We start from the raw sequence: 18,120 nt of genomic DNA, 5'->3' as shown, positions 1-18,120 counted from the left end.
AGATATTGTTTTTTTGTGTATAAAAAGGTTTTTTTTTAATGTTTACAAACAGCATTTGTTTTTTGTGGATCTCAATCAGATTCTTCCCTTAAATTTCTTACAATTTCTACCCATTTATTTCTTTTTATTGGATTTTCGGTAACATTAAAATAACATTAGATTCAATACATTTTTAAAAATCGTATTCCTACATAAGTACACCCCTTTGGTGAGACGACCGGAGTTTGACGTTCTCAAAAAGAATTCCATGTTTGATTAATTTATGTTTTGGAATTCAACTATAAACAAGTACCTAGGTACCTACTTAAATACAATATTTGAATATTAACAGTTTTTAGTTTTGGAATTTAATCACAAACAAGTACCTAGGTACCTACTTATCAATGAAAAGTCTTTTTCCAAGCTAATAGCAGGAAAGCCAACGTTCGGGCAGGACAACGTTTGTCGGGTCCGCTAGTACATTATAATTTATTCAACTGTATCTTCCAAATATTCATGGGTATATGTGCAGTGCTCTATGCACCATTAGGTACGGAAAAGGAATGATGATGATGAATTCAATGATTATTTTCATGTTTTTTCTTTGATCTGCCTGCGCTCTTCTCCTCTCGCTTCCCCGCCCCCCCCGCGTCGGCCGCTCTGCCGCATATAATTACTATTTAAATTCGATATTATAATAATTATTCAAATTGAACCACATTATCGGCCACACGCGGCGCTAAGTGAACCGTGTAATATTTCAATATGATATTATGCGCGCGGATTGAAATCATCGCGAAAAACTGGCTGTCGTAGCGATCAGGATACTCGTAAAACACATTATTAAATTATAGCCTTTTCTATTTGTTTTTGTTGTAATCCTTTAGTAATCACGAGAAAAATACAGAAAGAAATAAAAAAAATCTAACACTTCAGGTTGAACTTGCCAACAAAGAGTCAGGCTCTTGTGTTTGGCAAGTGTACAAAATAATATCAAATAGAAACAAAAATGCACAACAAATAAAAAGCAATTGAAAATTGAAAAAAATATAACATTCACAGGCATATATACAGGTGTTCATTAAACCCTGTCACATCCGAAACCACGATGATCAGTATGAGCAAGAAGACACATTTTTTAGAACGAATAATATTTAAAAAAATAAAATATCAAAAAAAGCAACTGGTTGCTTACTTCTGCAGGGGAAACGAGGACGGGGAGTCTGATACTGCGCCGCGTCCCCCTCACTTCTCCCCTGCAGAAGTAAGCAACCATTTGTTTTTTTTATTTTTTTTATGGTAATCAGTATGAGGATAAGGTTGAAATATATTTGGTTCTGGCCTTGAAAGTTGTAAAACGAGTCTGATTTCTTTTTTCTCTCGCAATATAATTCTTAAACTTTTTTTTATATTTAATAATGTTTTCCTATTTTGCTTTTTCATTTTTATATATTTATTTCTTTAATATTTTTGGTTGCTTATGTGTATTTACCAACTTGTTACTATTGTTATAGTTATGCAATTTTATCATTTTTTGTTATGTATTTATTTATGTTTTTTTTTCATACTTATGTTCAATAGTTGTTGAAGGCAATTTATGCCGTTTATGTAAAAATAAATAAAAAAATAATATTCGATACATACGAGTATATGATTTTTTGCACCACAACAAGCCAGATACAGTGGTGAATTACAGCACGGAACACCACATGAGAAAAATCTCATTCATTTTTTTTGTTTTCACCGGGATTCGAACCCGGAACTTTCCGTGCGTGAGTCATTTGTCTTACATTACACCACGAAGGCCGTATTTGAAGATAGTGAATTCCACTCCTAAAACCCCGCGCTAAGGATACATTCAACAAGTATTTTTTTACTATGCACTGTTTTAAAAAAAAAAAAATTATTAATATTTAAAGCATTACCTTTGTGGTCAAACATTTTACCAAATGTTTTTAAATATTTGTTTATTTTATTTTGTTTATTTTTATTTATTTATTTAAACGCCTTTTAGGCTTTTACATGTTTTACATACATATATACAAATAAAGACAGACATGCTTTTTTACAAAGAAGTAGCAAAAAATATATAAATGATTTTTAGAAGAAAAAGAAAAATATCAAAAATATCATCTTTACTTATTAGTATAAAAGTGGAAAGAACAGAAGTGCATTTTTAAATATGAAGACAGAAATGCATTTTACACAAAGAAAGGAGCAAAAATAAAAATCAATTAAGAAGAGAAAGAAAAATAAAAATTAAATAAAAAAATAAAAAATCATTACATATTAGTAGAAAATATATGAGGATACATACATGTATTGCAGTGGAGAACAGAAGTACATTTTTGCGTATAAATTGTATTAAAATAATCTTAAAATTAGAAGAAGTTATAAAAATACATATATAAGTCAATAAACGTTTATAACTACTTACCAGAGGAAGCAAGGTCTGTGTACCAAGATAGAGTGATATGGCGTTCTATCCTCTCTGCCTGCCCCTACGGGGAAACGGCGTGATGGTTTGTTTGTTATGTTTTCTATGTCTACCGGTTTCGAGACGTACCCGTCTCTTCGTCAGGACACCAATTACGTGCCATGTCTTTCTCGGCCTTCCTCGTTTTCTGCATCCGTCAACGTTCGCATCGTAGATCCTTTTAGCCGTTCTTTCGTTGTCCGTTCGCTCTATATGTCCAAACCAGCGCGGCACCCCTTTCTTGATTCTGTCGATAATGCATATCTCAGCCTTACACAATCCGCGGATCTCGACATTTGTGCACCTATCATACACCGTTTTGCCACACATTCGCCTGAGGGATCGCATTTAGACAGCATTCAACCTACTTTCATCATCATTTTTTCAATTCCATACTTCGCTCCCATGCATTAGAGTTTTTAAAAAAAAAAATAATCTTAAAGTAGGGCACACATATCATACATATTGTTATGTGTGTTCTAATAATAACATTGCAAATATATTTAATTTATAAATTGTTTATCACATATGTCTTGACCATTATTTTAAATTTTGATATGTTTTTTTCTTCATAAATATTTTTTTCTATTTTGTAATACTTTTTAATTGCTTTAAATAAAATAGAATTTTGTGACTTTGCCTTTTTCCTGAATGGAAGTCTAATTTTGTTATTTTCTCTAGTATTGTGATCGTGTTCATGCTGGTTCCGACCAATTTTTTTCCAAAATTCTGTTTTTTTATTAGAGTTTATAATTTTATGAACAAATATCATTGTATTGTAAAATATTCTTTGTTTATATGTTAATAATTTCATTTCATTTACCATCGACTTTACCCTCGTGTATCTGTTTTTTTTTCAAAATGATTCTATAGGCTTTATTTTGTAATACAGTTAGTTTATCTATGTTTTCTTTGTTTGATAAAAATAAAATGCTACTACAGTAGTTAACGTGTGGTTCAATAATTGCTTTGTAAATAGTTTTGCAAGAGTCCTTATCAATAAATCTTCTGATCCTTCCCAAAATTGATATTTTTTTTTGCAATCTTATTTATTACCATCTTAGCGTTTTGGTGAAATGTAAGTTTTGAATCTAACATTACACCTAAATATTTAATTTCAGTGTTGGCACTAGAACTGGCAGAAGAACAAATATTTAATAACATTTAGTAAAAAAAAAATCGTCCCCTGAATCATTTTTCTCCCGCTCCAGATAAATATAATGTTTTGGAACAAACCGCCTGGAAAATGTTTTGCATTAAATCAATATCCTATCAATTTTTGTTATGTTTACTCAGCTTGTTTATTTAGTATCACCATATTAACATCCGACGGATTTTTATTATTATTATTACTAATTTTATTATTAATTACTGTGTCCACTCGTATTGAAATTAATTTTAATTACATATTTTACCGAATTACTCGTAAACCCCACAAATTGAATAGAAATACCATTTAGCATATTTTTTTATCAGTTTCCGGGGGATGAAGAACACTGTTCTGTGTGTGAAGTAGACCCGGAAACTGGACGAGCGTTTTTGACAAGGGCTTCCGGCCGGGGTGAATTATCATTATTGTAAATAACTTATAAAGCGCCATTGTCGTGATATATATACTGTTATCTCTCATCAACTTCAGGGTGCCTGGAAGAATGACTAGACAGGTGCCACCGTTTTGTAGCAACAATTCACGGACAGTGTATACTTGTAATGCAGTATTAAATAGACTTTATGAACTCGACAATAGTTATCCCCACGTTTCTGATATATTTAGTGTAGGGTATTGTTCCTATAGAACAAACCTTTTGAACTTTTTCAAAGATGGTGAATGGTAATTATATTTATTTATTCATGCATTTCATATACAATTTTTTGTTCACTTTACCTAGCTGTGTGAAACAGTACTTATGATTTTCTTGTTGTTTTACTGTAGAATGTTTTATTATTTAAACTTTCTACTGAATATGCTGGATAATTTTTAGGTTATTATTTTAAATATAAATCTTGTATAATTTTTGGTGTGATTTTTTTTTATTTTTATAAATCTTGTTTTTAATATTCATGTTTTTGAAAAAAAGAAAAAAAATATTAAGCCAAATATGTTAATATTATAAATATTTGTAAAAGGCTGATTTGCCATTTATGTTAATAAAATAAAATAAAATATAATACCTCAATGTGATTATTCAAATAAATCAATTTAATTTTACCTTCTTGAATTTGTAATTTAAGCATTAAAAAATATTTTGTATGATTTATTGTTTCAGCATTTGCTTTGTGGAAAAACATTTTGTAATTTTTACTACATAAGAGTTTAATATATTAAAACACAACTTCAGTCCTTAAAATACAAGTTGATTAAAATGACAGCTGTCACTAGTGATGGGAAATTACTGATCACTTATCATGTACCGATCAAATCGGTTTTAGTAGTTATTTATGCAAACATGAAACTCTGTTTCCAAAAATTGATATAAAAACGCAAAAACAATCCTATTATAGTGTGTTTTAGACAATTATTTACTAAAAATAAGACATTGTATACTTTTTTTCATGAACAACGGAAGGGTCACAAATGAACAAAAACTAGAACTGCTAAATGCACGTAAACGAGGGACACAAAAATTAAAACTGCTAAATTCACATTAACGGTCAAAAATGAACAAACATTTGTGCAACAAATGCACGGAAGGGTCACAAATGAACAAAACTAGAACGGCTAAATGCACGTATACGAGGGTGACAAAAATTAAAACTGCTAAATTCGCATAAACGAAGGTCAAAAATGACCAAATCTTTTTGATGTTTTTTCCTATAAATATTTTATTTTCATTTATCAAAAAAAGTAACTAATGTTCAAATATGTTCGACAGTGTATAAACAATTACTATTAATATCATCGAATGAGATAAAATCACGCTAGGTACTTATCATAATTTATATCCCTATAATAATTTTCCTAATTCATTATGGGCTAAGCACTTATCCTTCTTCAAGTGGAACGTATGTCCTTTCCTATTATGCATATCTCCGTCCCCGTCTCTCTCGCGACGAGCCCCGGTGCTAATCGCGAAGGTGGAACGAGACGGAAAATATTAGATGGAGTCATGCTGATGAGCCAATTGATGTTGATTGAGAGAAATCTGATACTAAGAAAAGATGCGGGTTCATTCAGGACAATTTTTGATTGGACCACTGCGTCAGTGCAAATATTCACGTTTAATACACGTATAGGGACTAGAAAATATTCTAGTGTAAAAACACTTTTGTAAGTAAATATTTAATGTCAACCATGTCGGGAATCGAACCCGTGACCTCTCGCGTGGTAGGCAAACGCGCTAACCACTGCACCACGAGACCGACATTGTTCAATTAATGTTCAAAACCATTTTTAATTTTATTTTTAGACGTGTTATTTCGATACCGTGTTTTTTTACACACGTTGTCATTGGCTGGTTTAAGTGGCCACTTTTAACACACATTAATCATTCTATTTATGTTTAGACATCCAAATTTCCTCAACTCTTCCGTCTGTTGACTTTTGTGAAGGAAAAGAGCTGAAACCTTTATCATGTGGGTGAGATTCATCCAGTTGAACCAATTCACCTACGCAACGCCTGAAAACATTTTCTAATTTTTTATACTTCTTCTTTTACTAGAAGCCAGACAGGGCGTAACCCCTTTAAATGTCTTGACTTCCAAATTCCCTTCTTAAAAAGTTTTTCCTCTAAGTTGTAACAGATTTAAACAATAAACAATAAAATATTATTTGATTACGTTAACGTTTTGCCAATTAACAAACAGTGTCAGTATAAGATAATGACAGATCATTTCCTCGATTGCAGTTTTAAATCCAAAGTAACCCACCAGATCGTGACCCGACAAGTATCGGCACAGCAGCTGACGGTGCCACGACAGAAGAACTACTATGGAGATAGAACAATGGGGAGTGTAGTACAAAAACTGTATAATTCAATACCAGCTGAAAATCGTGAGGAAAAAAAGCTCAATTCATTAGATTCATTAGACCTAAATTCAGAATCGGGTTGTGGTCCCGTGGCTAGTGTCTCGGACTCACGGATCAAAGGTCCGTGGTTTGAATCCCACTCTACCCCAACTTGATTCCCATTTTCTAATAGTGAGTTATTTACAACTCGTTGAAAATGGCCGTCAAGATTAAATATTTGCGTAAATTATAAGAACAAAAAAATATTTCTTTTATATATATATTTTTTAAAATTAATTAAAAACAGCAAGTGAAACTTAAGTGTGCATATAAATATATTTTATTCTTCATTTATTATTAAACTATGTACTTACTTATAAATTAAAAAAATAAAAAATAATGTAACCCGCAGACAAGCTTCGGCTTTGCGGGAACAAAAATACAATTATGTATGTTACTGATTTGTTAAAATAAATGAAACTTTAAAAAAAATATAAATAAAACTTAAACATCTCCCTAAGGAGAAAATCCAGCCAGTCTGCAAGCATTTGGACATACTCAAAACATTGTTACAGTACAATAGTTTGATTGACGCAGTGGTCTGGCTGTCATCAAGAGTCGTTTAGTTTCTTAGTTGTACTTTGTATAATTTGTAATTGTCACAATTGACTAGCTGCTTTACTGTCCACGTCCCTATCCAAAGTGACGCTAAACACGATACGCGTCATCACAGCGCCATGCACACTAATTACCATCTTAGGAAAAAGTAATTAGCATTCTGAAGTCCCTTTAATTAGTCCCAGTACGTCGCAAGTGTGATGCGTTACGACTTAATTTGGACGCGAGAAGCGGCATGTAATCGCCTTGTAGGTGCGGCACGCTTCTGTATATGCCATGCGCGTAGAATTATAATATAATAACCAAGTTTGCATACATCGTACTGTGTCCAAGAGTCTGACATCCCGCCTGCGCGCATGCGTCGAGTGGCCGCGTAATGCCGCCAGACCGCGAACAATATAGCGCCATTTTTGTGATAATCGCCTCAAGGGCGCTGTTCAATCAATAAATATCCGAGCACGTCTTGCAGTTACAGAGCGCACGAGCGGTTGGGATTCTAATTACTCGTTTCAAATTAAAATCAATTAAAATTGTAACAGATAGGAGCTTGATTACAGCGCGTCTTGCAGCTACAAAGCGCATGTTGACGGCAAGAAATCTAGCCCTCATTTACACATTTTTTTAATTGTTAAAAAAATTAAGTGCAATAATTATTAAAGGAATTAGATTACAATACGTCTTGCAGCTACTAAGCGCGTGGACGGTTGGGATTCTTATTAATGGAATAGGAGTATTGTCCATGGCGTTGAAGAAATTATGTGGGTGATAAAGATATTCCGAATATCCGAATTTGAAAACAGGATTCAAAACTGCATCAAGTTCACCTATTTGTACTCTCCAGACGAAAATTATGTTGACAAGTATTTTACTATGTTTTTTTTATGAGTTCTTGTGCTGACCCTATCGCATGGAATTGGAAAAATAATTATGAAAGAAGGTGGAATGCTGTCGAAATGCGATCTCTCAGGCGAATGTGCGGTTTTTTTTAAACGATTTATAATAGGTGCACAAATGTCGAGATCCGTAAACTATGTCCGGCTAATGCGAGCATTATCGACAAATCAAGAGAGGGGTTTGGACACGTAGAGCGAATGGACAGCGAAAGAACGGCTAAAAGGATCTACAGTGCGAATGTTGATGGATGCAGAAAACGAGGAAGAACGAGAAAGACATGGCGCGATCAAGTCCAACAAATACTCGAAGATGGACATGTCAAGAGTGGGAATAATCAGCGGCGTGCATGAGAAGATGTGTGAATGTAGAGGAAGCGGGTCTGTATGGAAAGGTTATACAATGATGGCTTGGTAGTACCAAAAGTATGCAATAAATATGGAAATAGAACTCTCAAATATTTTAGTATCTAGAATTTTTAATTTATTACCAAAAGAACTTAAATTTAACTCACATTGTAACAAGAGCAAAATAAGAGAGTGGCTACTCGATCAAGAATTTATATGTGAATGTGCTTAGGTGTAAATATTTAATTTTTTCATATATTTTCTTGTATTTAAAAAATAAATTTATATATTATTATTTGTATAAACATGTTTATTCTGATCTTTCCGGCTGTTAATTTTTATATGTAATTCATTGTTTTTATAAATGTAAATAATATTATTAAGTCAGTATAAATATAATCTTCACCAACAAGCTACAAAAAGTGGCTTGGTGGGATTTTAGTTTTAGTAAAAATATAACAAGTGAAATTTTTTTAATTTGTAAAATGTATAATTATGCTATTAAATCAAATAAATATAAAAAAAAAAGTTACAGTCTTCTTTGTTTATTCTTACATGTACAAATATTAAAAAAGAATATTGTTAAGTGTCCTCGGCACGGGTGACACCCCAAGTGAGGTCACATTATTTTTATTATTTATCTTTGTTTATAATGGAAAAAATGAATAAATAAAATAAACATGGCATTCTGTCCTCTCCATCTACCCCTACGGGGAAACGGCGTAACGGTTTGTTTTGCTGTGCAATATTCACGTTTAAGAGAGTGGGAGCTTGCCAGAGTTGAAATATGTTGACGGGTAAACATAAAGAAATAAAATAATGCCTCTGCAAATATTGTAGGTGGCATAGTTTTGCATTCGTGTCACGTACTGTACGAACCCGATAGGTGTGAGTGTCGTAATACAGAACACGTGTGAACTATGTAAAACCAATTTTCAAAACTTCGTTTTATATTGAATAAGTTTAAATTTCATTTATTCATAGTGCAGAGGTGTTCACTTTTTTATTATTAATATTATTTTTTAATGTTGTCATTTTGGAACAACTTTTGTTTTTGGTGCGCTGCCTAACAGCCCGATCAAAAATATTTTTTCGACATATATTATTCAACGAATTAAGTACTATTTTTTTTGTATTTTTTTGTAACAAAAGCTTAGAGTCTAGTGCAGTTTTCAAAGTTATTGAGAAACAAAGGACCTGCCTTTTTAGATTTTTAATTTTAGTCGAAAGTTCAAGTCTGACTCACTGAACTTTAATTCTGTATTTCAGGTCAAAACTTTTGTATCTTTCATTATGTAACAAACTGATTATTTTATGCGTGGAAAGTACAATTCAAAAATAATGAGTTACAATCAAAATCCTGAAAAACCTCCCAGAAATTAATAAAAATTAAAATAAAACACGATCCGGTCAAACTCTCAAAAATTAATAAATCATCTCGATAAAATTGTGTTACGTGGGTTTGGGGTTTTTATGAGTGTTTTTTGGGGTGTGGGGAGCGTGGGTGTTGGTTTTGGAGGAGATGAGACATTTAACTTGGGTTAATTAGAGAATATGGGTTTGAGGTGGATGACGGGATGCAATATATTACATTTACTAAACAAAGGATTTATTATTCAATTGAAATCTATAACTTCCTTTTTGTTAAGCTTAAAAAATGATAGTGGAGCTAGAAGTAATGGATGCTATCATGCTCACAAGTAAAGCTTATGTCGGTTTTTGTTATTTTCATTGTGTGTTTGTATATAAATAATATAGATGTACATAAATACCTTGTTTTAAATTGTCTGAATATTGGTTTATTTTATTTATTTTTCAAAATATATTACAAAATATTCTTAAATTAAAGTCCTGCTGAGTTGCATACATACAACTCGTCAGCAGGTTCTTATACATTACATTGATTATTTACACTTAACCTACATTAATTATTAACGTTAATATCTTTGTTTTTTTAAGTTAGTCTTCTTTGTGTAATCTTAAATGTAATTTGAAAAAAAAATATTTTGAAGTGTCCTCGGCACGGAAACCCCAGTGAGGTCACATTATTTTTATTATTAATCATAGTTTGTAAGCAAAACATATGAATAAATAAATAAATATTACCCTACATTTTACCTTTGGACGTTACTTCTCCGGCCAACCTGTATATACCATGGGCGAATCGTCAAATAAGCGATTATGCACAGCTTAGCATTATACTTGACTTTCGATAATAATGTTTTATAGTAACTATGTTTATGGGAAAATAAATAAAATAATTGTCACTTATTATAAATCACAACCAACGTTTATATCTCCCTACAAAAAATATCTATAAAGTGCGCGCTAGCGCCCAGCCCGTTCTCAGTGAACGATAAAACTAGCCGATTACCTAAGCTTATTACTCCATACAAAAAAGTACACTATATTTACGTCTTTAACCTAGTCGTGTTTTTTTAGTACTAAAACAAGCTTGCAGATTACGATTATTATTTGAAGATTCTCTATTTGGAAACTAGTATTTTGAACATTATTTCCGAAGGACTCTTTTTCTTTGATAGGATACCATTGACATAGTATGTATCACATGAGACATGTGGTGTTTGCAGTGGCCCTTTTCGACATTATTAATTTAAAAGGAATCGGCCAGTGCTCAGTGTTGACATTGAAATCATAATGGAAATATCTACTGAATGTCATTGAGAGAGGCGGTTCCTTAGTATGTGCGTGAGTGCAGTGCACTGCCTAGTAAATTTTGTGCAAATAATTAGTCATTTTATTGATAGTAAAAATATGTTATCCATGAAATAAACAAAATTATTAAAGGAATAGTTCCGAGATATTTTCAAAATAAACTAAAAATAATGAGTTCTTTCATAGAAACTATGCAACAAGAGGATCTAAAATATTAGACTTGAAAAGAAATCAAAAGCAATGTCCCAGAACTGCCTTATGTACAAGGGAATACAATTATTTGAGGAAATGCCAGAAAGCATAAAAAATGAAATAAATGTAAATATATTTAAAATTAAATGTAAAAAGTATATATGTGAAAAATATTAGGTAATATATAGTGTAAATAGTGAATATAATTAATGAAAATGTACATATGAAACAGTGAATATTATAAATTAGGATATTCAGTGTATGATAGTGATAAATAATGTTAGAATAAGTATAGATGTAAATATTGTGTTGTAAATATATTTAGACTATGTTAATCTTAGAACTAAATAAAATAAATTTAAAAAATATGTACAAAGAAACAGGGATTCGCTGCAATATTATACACATAAACATCATAATATTCAAAACTAGTGTTAAGTAAATAACAGCATTTATCGAAACTATTCCTGGCCGATTACCTTTCGTTCCCATCCTTCCTTTGACCCATCCTTATGGTACCTACTTAACATCAAGATAGAAGATATTCAAAATTAGAAGATTCGGATTTAGAACTAAAACAATACAACATTTTTGACTTGACATAAAATCGGATAAAAAGTGGTTGGAATCGTCGCGCATCGTGGAAAACATTGTTATATTTTATAGTTCATTTTGTCATCCAGTGCCAGAAATTGAAGAACAATAAGATCATATTAAAGGTAGGTATTCATTCCATATTCCTATCCTTTCTCAAATATTTCCCAATCACAAAACTGAATGAATTCGATTTTCATTTACAGTCCGCCTTTTCGTTAACAACTAGCGCCAAAAGATCTAGCGAAATCGACTCTAGCGGACGATTTTCTCATCTTATCTACGCATGCGCAATCGTCCCAGTGCATATTCTGTTTTGCACAATCTTTTACCCTGAATTTGTAAGAAATATATCCTATCTCCTAAAATCGTCATTTGAGCGAGACAGACAATGCTTCATACCGATGAATTGTGCGTTAGAGGGATAAGATAATATACATATTCCAAGCATTGCCAACGCATGCGCAGATTTGAAGTTCGTTTATAATGTCACTTTGAACACGCGCAATGACATGATATTAGTACGAATTTAGTTAAATATAACGTGCGTATTATGTTGGGCGCATTTAGCGTTTCTGGTTCCGATGCGCGGGCTGTCATACTATTGCTCGTTTATCACGTCAGACCTATCATATTATTATTATTATATTATTGAACGAAATAATATACAAGTTGACAAAATGTAAAGAAATGCACTGCCAATGTTTTCGGTCAGGAGCCGTCAGTGGTCATTGAGGTATTTTTTAATAAACTTTTGTATTAGTATCGTATCAAAATAGTATAAAATAAAGCTACGTATATCGCACGGTTAATAATATAAGAATACTTGTGATTTAATGATTTAATGTTAAATAATATATTATAATTTGTTTTTAAAAAGGTCTCCGAGATATGTCCATTTTTGTTTTAATTATGTTCAACTAAATGTATTTTTATTTTTATCTAATAATCTTTAATTGTATCAATCCCAGAATGAGTTTGCTAACTCATGGGAATACAATTGTGTTTTTGTACATTTTTGTATTTTGAAATAAAAAAAATATAAAAAAAATAAAAAAATGTGGTTATGTTGATTTTCACAGAACCTCAGAATTTTTTAAGTTATATTACTTACATATTATGTATTTATATGTAGGTACAAATTAATGAATATTTTTTGTAGGTTGCCGATAAAAATAAATCACGGTTCGCCACTGGTATACAGGGTGTTCATCAAACCCTGTCACATCCGATACCACGATGATCAGTATGAGCAAGAAGGCATATTGGCACATTAAAATACATACGAAACGAATAAAATTTGCAAAATTAAAATATTTAAAAAAAAACAAATGGTTGCTTACTTCTGCAGAGGAGAAACAAGGAGGGGGAGGGGGAGTCTGATACACCGCTTACCGCGCCGCCGCGCCCCTCTCGCTATTTTATTTTTTAAAAAAATCTTCGTTCTAAATATTTTTTTAATGTGTTTATATGTCTTCTTGCCCATACTGATCATCGTGGTTTCGGATGTGACAGGGTTTAAAGAACACCCTGTATACATATATACTATAATAAAAGTGCAAAAAAAATCAACGTTCGCGTCGTGATGCTCTTTAGCTGTTCTTTCGCATATACATTTTCCTAAACATTCTTCCTGCATTTGGATATATATTTTTTTATTGATTTTTTCATCGTCTTATTCTGTAAAATTTGAAGTTTATAAGAGTGAACACATTATGTGATATTTACTTTTGGAATAACCGCGCTGGAGAATGTTTTGTTGACTGGTGTGTAGTGTTTCTAAATAATATGCCCTATTGACCCATCGAATTGTTTTTCAATTTAGACGACACTGGGATACTGAGTCGGTCCGGGGACTTAGAGCCTTAATTACATTGTTCTCGTGTGTTGTGGAGTTTGTGTGTTGGCGAGCCACCTGGGCCGCGTTTACAATGGCAAGTTAAGGACGTCATACCTTCACCATGGCGGTATAGTTGAAAATAAATTCTCCCGAGCGATTACAAAGATACACTACCGACCCCTTCCTTCAAGTTTTGAGATAGGCACATCGGTATGGACCGACGGGTATAGCACCTCATGGTACACATATCTACGCATTAAAATGCTACTACAATCACGCCATTTCCACGTAGGGGTAGACAGAGATGAAATATAAAAAAAATGAAAGGTAACGTGAGACGAGGACGACCTAAGAAGACGTGGCATGATCAGAAAATAAAATTGTCTACAAAAATTTAGACAAACTCAAAATATTGTTGATAAATTACCTGGTCCATGAAGAAGTATAGAAATTGAAAAAAATATATTTTCAGGCGCTGCCTAGTATGTAGGTGAAATAATTCAATTAGATGAATCTCACCCGCATAAATAAAGGTTTCAGCTCTTTAACTTCACAAACATCAACAGATGAAATAATTGAAGGAATATAGATGTTCAAATATAGGCAGAATGGTGAATGTTACACAGTGTGTAAAGTGGCCACTTAAACCAGCCATTGACGGGTCATAACGGGTTATATATTTTAAATATTAATGACTTATCACTGTATAATTTTAAAGGGAAAATTATTATGTATGCCGACGACATTGGACTTTTTTATAAAAATCAAACAGACGTATTAACAAACAATGACATAAACGAAGACCTTACTATATTGACTAAATGGACAAACACAAACTTACTTACACTTAATGAAAAAAAATGCAATATTATCCATTTTGAATCTAGAAAAAAATGTCACAAAGTAGATGCTTACATAAATAATGAACGACTAACTGAAATTGAACATGTTAAATATTTAGGACTAACAATAGACAGACAATTGACATGGACAATTCATATCAACAATTTAATTAGCAAAGTGGCAACTTTATCGAGTCTATTTTTTAAAATCAAAAACTTTGTTCCAATAAAGGAAAAAATTTTAATGTATGAAGCATATGTTAAAACTAAAATATGTTATATGCAACTACTATGGGGAACAGGATATCAAAATGACATAAACAGACTACAAAGACAGCAAAATAAAATATTAAAGTTAGTATATGACCTTCCCTATCTAACAGCAACTAAAGAACTTTTTGAACAAACTAAACAATTAAACGTAACTGAACTCTTTAAACTAGAATCTTTAAAATTTATTCATAAATTAGCCACTGATGTAATTGTAGACGAAGAATTAAAACTTGAAAAAAATTGTAGTAAACATGAACACAATACGAGAATTTCAGAAAAATATCATATACAATCTTTTAAAACGAGAAAAGGACAATCGAGACTTATAAACCATGGACTGAAATTATACAATAAACTACCAGACAAAACTAAACAAAAGACTCGGGCAACCTTTACAAAAGATGTTAAAAATATTATTATTAACAGTAGAATTTGAATTTTAAAAGTGAAAATATTTTGTTAAATGTATGTAACCCGTAAGGGTTTATCAATAAAATTTAAATAAAAAAAAAATAAAAAAAAACCCCTGTAGATGCCTAGACTTCTATATTACCTTCTCTTAAATGTTCTTCATCTCTGTTGTAAAATGTTAATTTAAAAAATCACTTAGATAAACCGGATCTTGTCTTGAGGTAGTATTTTTTTTTGTCCTAGCTTTAATTTCATTTCATTAGTGCCTGTATTTATCATAAGAAATTGTATTTACCATCGTTAGAATGAACTACATAAGTCCATCAAATAAATAAATAAATTATATGAAAGAGAAATAAGCAAGTTTTAGAGACGTGCGTGTTTTATAATTTGCAGAAAGCTACCAAAACACCTGTTTTTTTTGGATCTTAAAGAAGCTGTGTTATAAAGGGCTAATAACTCCTCAGGGAGTGAAATCCAGCTTGTCTACAAACATTTGAACATACTGAAAATTTGAACATTGTTCAAAAAGTGTTTTTTTTTTTGTAATTCAAATACTTACACAGAATCTCCAAAACATAATTGAAATTGACAGTCGCAAATTCGGCGGCGCCAATCGGAACAGGGGCGTCTTTCCATTTTCGTATTTTAAATTAGACCCGGCCACGTGATTGGCTGTCAATTTGGCGGGAGCGGGAGGGGTGGCGCTGCGATCGAAAGTCAAATTCTAAATTAGAACGAACCGGATGACGCGCACGTCAAGGGATGATTAATATTCATTTTACTTTGTTTTTCGGCCTTAGACGGTCGCGGTCGGGTAAGGGAAACATAGTTTCGAACAAACAAACTAGAGATGAAAATAACCGAATGAATGTACTAATCGAACGAATTAAATAATCGAGTGAATCAATCGAATCATTAATTTCCAACATACCATAGATATATTATGTGTCTTAAAGGATAAACCGCAGGAGTCGCATTGAATGAGATGTTCAGAAAATAAAATTTCGTGATTGTGCGATTTCCAAAACATCCTAATTTTTTAACCAAATGAGATAGTTTCTCATAATAATTTGAGATAATTCACTCTAAAATCGCTCCGATTTTCTTGCCTTCTCTTTCACAGTAGTAGCTGCTCGATTGTGGAATAATCTACCCACTAATGTTAGAGACGCCTTCTTTATTTACATTTTAGTCAAGATTGAAATGTCACTATCTAAATATTTAAGTTGTTCCTTTATCCTTCTTCTTTGTTTTCCACCTCCTCTCCTCTCTTCATAGTAAAGTGTTATTTTTTTATATTCCATAGTAGAGTGTTTATTTTTTATATATTTTTATTTTGTTAATCTTTGCTTTTATTTTTTTTTTTAAATTGTAAGATTCAATATGTCCATGTACTTGTAATTTTCTCAAACTGAACGGTTCGGGTAGGTAGGAAGAAATTGCCTTAAGGCAATATGCCCGCCCTTATATTTATTTAAATTGTATATGTATATAAAGTGTAAAAATAAATAAATAAATAATTTCAATCTTCAAGAACTCTCAATGTAAAATCATGATTTTTAAAATTTTCAAATTAATATTTAAATAGCGTATCTGTTTGGTCAGCTCAATGCCAATGACAGGTCATAAGCCCTGTAGATGCCTAGACTTCTATATTAACTTCTCTTAAATGTTCTTCATCTCTGTTGTAATATGTTTATATTATCAGTTCCCTAGGGAGATGATTCCAATCCTTGTCTACAAAAATTTGGACAAACTCAAAATATTGTTAAAAAATTCACTTGGTCCATGAAGAAGTATAGAAATTGGGAAAAAATAGGTGTAGGTGAAATAATTTAATTAGATGAATCTCACCCGCATGAATAAAGGTTTTACATCTTTGTGCCTTGATAATTGTGACGTCAAGATTCCTGACGATGTTCTATTTAAATTTAAACGGTCACAAACAAAGTTCAAAATTTAACCGAATCGTGACGTATTATAGGGGCATGGCCAATGCAATAGACCTTTTAGCGGGAATTCAAAATCATCCATTTAAAAATAAAAAAAAATGCTCTTATTCTTCTTTTCCACATCCGCTCCTAAGTGGAGCATGTGGACATCACCAGTTGCCTCCAGGAGACCCTATCGCCAGCCAGCACTCTCGCTTCTTCCCATGTCAATCCAGCGCCCCTTAATTCCGCCGAATAAAGTCTAAAGATCGTCATTGACGGCCTTCCAGGACGGCGTGATCCCGCAGGTTTAAAGAAGAGGCAACTAGGGTTTAGGTTCTCCCGAGGCTTGCGCAGCACGTGTCCAAGCCAGGCCCACCGCCGCATCCTCAAGACGCTCGTTATAGGAGGCTGCTGCGTCCGTTCTCGGACCTCAATGTTAGTTATAAAATCGAACCACCTTATACCTAATATTCTTCTCAAGCACTTACTCTCGAAACTCGGAAGTTTGGTATTTTGAGCTTTGGCAAGGTGCCAAGATTCACACCCATATAGGAGAACTGGCATTATACAAGAGTTAAATAATCGGCATTTCGTTTTGACCGAGTATAGACTAGAGTTTCAGACAACATGCATCGTGTTAAAAGTTGCTCCAGCAATTCCTAGGCGGGTTTCGAGCTCTTTATGCATGCTTCCATCCTCAGTTATGTGTACCTACTCCTAAGTATTTAAAGCTGTCAACTTTCTCAATCCTCTGTCCATTATTATAGAGAGGAAGAGGAGGAGGAATGAATTACTGCATTCGAATCAATTTAGTAATCGAATGCATTCGATTATTTCCATTCGAATGAATCATCTCTACAAACAACCCTCACTCCAAATAGGTGCGTAGATTTTCACGGTCACTGTTCTTTTGGGTAATCCCGTGTAGGTTGGATTCGTTCCGTCGCTTCGGCTACCATTGCGCGAGCCATCTTCAGGGTAGACTTCAGAGTTTATGATTGAACTCTCAATCTGTTTCTTCGTTTCCGAAGGCAGAGGACACTTGCGAGTGCCCGGCCGGATTACTCGATTTAATAAACTCTACTATATAAATGTATC

At 32.6% G+C, this 18,120-nt stretch overlaps 1 long non-coding RNA gene across 1 annotated transcript in view; it reads left to right on the top strand.

Moving 5' to 3' along the window:
* LOC148276238 (uncharacterized) overlaps positions 1–14,733 on the top strand; it is a 50,205-nt gene extending 35,472 nt beyond the window's left edge. Inside the window, exon 2 of the long non-coding RNA XR_015823823.1 lies at positions 14,362–14,733. This is a non-coding gene — a long non-coding RNA (uncharacterized LOC148276238). The remainder of the gene's footprint in view (positions 1–14,361) is intronic.
* The last annotated feature ends 3,387 nt before the right edge of the window (positions 14,734–18,120 follow it).

This window comes from Micrasema longulum, unplaced genomic scaffold, assembly GCF_059751315.1.
Source record: "Micrasema longulum isolate JH-2025_06_02 unplaced genomic scaffold, ASM5975131v1 h1tg001257l, whole genome shotgun sequence".
Classification (NCBI taxonomy): Eukaryota; Metazoa; Arthropoda; class Insecta; order Trichoptera; family Brachycentridae; genus Micrasema; species Micrasema longulum.
This window is presented reverse-complemented; position numbering and strand designations above follow the sequence as displayed.